Source organism: Lactuca serriola, chromosome 1 (genome assembly GCF_051521515.1).
Source record: "Lactuca serriola cultivar US96UC23 chromosome 1, Lser_US96UC23_V15, whole genome shotgun sequence".
Lineage (NCBI taxonomy): Eukaryota > Viridiplantae > Streptophyta > Magnoliopsida > Asterales > Asteraceae > Lactuca > Lactuca serriola.
Window position 1 is genome coordinate 189,282,203 of NC_136408.1, and position 2,777 is coordinate 189,284,979.

A 2,777-nucleotide genomic window follows, 5' to 3' on the forward strand; every position below is an offset into this window, starting at 1 on the left:
AGTCACAGTGTAGACTCGTGATGCATGGCTATTCTGTTACTCATATGTTTATATGATATGGTTATCTGTATGGCATTGGCATTTTGGGGGTAATTCACTAAGCTTTCGGGCTTACAGTTTTTGTTTATTGTTTCAGGTTCAGCGGACGGCCGCGGGAAGGCGAAGGCGTGACCGTACACTGCCTCGATTGATGATTATGATTTCTGGGAACTCTGATGTTTAAACTATTTTGAAAACAAATTGTAATAATTGAATGGTTTTAAATGATTTAAAAAGTTTTAAATTGGCTCGAATTTTATGGATGTTACATAAATTGTGAATTTAATATATTAAGCCATCAATAAAATTCATAGATTAATACAAAAAAAAACATAGTTTAATACAATACATTCAAAGCTCATTTACAAGTATAATCTAATATATCATTCACAATTTAATACATACAGAAATTATGTCATATTTCAAAAGCAAACATCCAAGGAATAACATATACATGAATCATAAAAGATGATAACTTATCTGAAATCATCAAAGAAGATGAGTGATAAATGCAACATATCCATACTCAACCATTGCTACCACCAACCACACCGCCAACATCCCTCAAAAATTAGATCTGGATAGAAAAATCAAAATTCACATTTTAATAAATCATTTCAAACACTAACTCTGAACTTAATTCAATATGTTAGACACTAATTCACAATTGGTGAATAAAAAATACACATTCACAACTTAGTAACTTACATATCCACAAATTAATACATAAAAACATATATTCACAGCTTAATGACTTTCCAAATTTTTTGGCATTTCATCAAACACCATGCGTGCACCATCACTAACTACCATATGCCACTATCTACCACTTGTGCGACTCATGCAATCATCATTCAATCCAAATCAGATCTATATATAAAATCTTGGATTCACAGCTTAAATATTATATTCACAATTTAATAAACCAATTATTTCACTAATTCACAGTTTAAAGACTTAATTAATCCAATAATGCATTTCATTAAGAACCTTGTGTACCAAACTTTAAAGTTATATAGTATTACATTGTTAAGTTTCACATAATCAATCTAAAATTCAAAGTTTATTTATTATATATGTTAGTATGGAATTATCATTAAATTAAAACACTAAGCTATTTGATTTGTCTATAATTCTAATAGTCTTTAAAAAAACCTAATAACAATTAATAATGTTTTCTATTAGTACGTATTCCATCCAATATATAAAATCATTTAAAAATGTAAATATGAGACTCAATAAATAAATATGAAGAAGCTATATGATACGCCAGAGTAAATAAATAAATGTAGAGAAGCTATACAGGCTAGCTAGCAAAAAAAAAGTAATGTAAAGAAGCTATATGAGGGCTAGCAAGAAATAATATTCAAGCAAAATCAAAAAGTAATATTCAAGCAAAATAAAAAAAAATGATTAAAGTAGATCGGCTATATGTATCTTATCAAATTTTTAAGTATCTCCAGAATAATCAAAGCTTCATTACTCCATCGAAATCAAAGTTTTTCTCTTGTTTTTCCTTGACTTTCAACATAGATCTATTCAACGACTACAGGATCTGCTTCGCTCTCTCTACACTCTCAATTAAATTTGTTTCTACAAATCTGTTGAGCAATCGAAATCAGAAACAACTATAGCAGAGCTCATCTCGATCTCAACTATTACTTGCATATAAAAAACATCCGACCTTAAGAGGTTGTCGGTGTTAAAGCAACAGAGATCAAAGAGAAAAGAGGAAGGCGAGTTTTTCAGGTGTTCTAGCGAGGTTAGGTGTCAGAGACGAAGCACACATCACTACAATCCAATCAAATCTAAGAACAAACTGTAAAGGAAAGTCGTCAGATTCATAAATCATTTAACTAACCATCGGATACAATAGTTGGAGGTGGTGCATCATTGGAGTTGTTGTTTGTTTGCTAAAGGTGTTCAATCGTCAGAGAAGTTACGACGGTGGCAAATTGTTGCGGTAACCAGAGGTCGAGGCGGAGGATGAGATGTGGCGGTGGATGGGCCGTCGCTGGCGGTGTGGCAGTGGATGGCTGCCATCGACGACGTTTGAGGTGTTGGTGTTCATCCAAATGGTTGAAGAAGATGATAAGGTTTTTGTTGTTTGAAATAGTTTTTATTTAGATCTAGATCTATGGTGTTATAGAATAGACATATAATAGAAAAATCGGCTTAAGTTTTGTTTAATTTACAATCTTGCCATTTTTTGTTTTAGCTATCAGACACAAATACCTTTTACTAACATTTATTCGATTTTATCATAGGGTAAAAATAATAGGTTTTTAGGGTTCTTAACTAGTAAGGGTTTTTATTTGAATATATATATATATATATATATATATATATATATATATATATATATATATATATATATATATATAAAATAGGTTCTTAGGGTTCTTAACTATTAAGGGTTTTTATTTGAATATATATATATATATATATATATATATATATATATATATATATATATATATATATATATATATATATATATATATATATATATATATATATATATATATATATATATATATATATCAACTACAACAATAAAAACTATGTTGGAACAATTCCCAGATTAAAATGCTATCACTACCTACAGTTACTTACGCTCTCTCATTATGTGTAGTATATATTCATTGTGTGTACTATATATGGGGCTCCTTGAAACTGGATTTTGATCTAAGTATCTAGCTATTTGTCATTAAACTTAAGCCAGTCTTTTATGTTAA

At 29.4% G+C, this 2,777-nt stretch overlaps 1 long non-coding RNA gene across 1 annotated transcript; it reads right to left on the reverse strand.

Moving 5' to 3' along the window:
- Positions 1-329: 329 nt before the first annotated feature.
- Positions 330-2,206, reverse strand: LOC145072287 (uncharacterized). Its single transcript, XR_013690965.1, has 2 exons — positions 1,901-2,206; positions 330-616 (listed from the first exon to the last, which is right to left on the reverse strand). It is a non-coding gene; the product is annotated as an uncharacterized LOC145072287 (long non-coding RNA).
- Between the last annotated feature and the right edge of the window lie 571 nt (positions 2,207-2,777).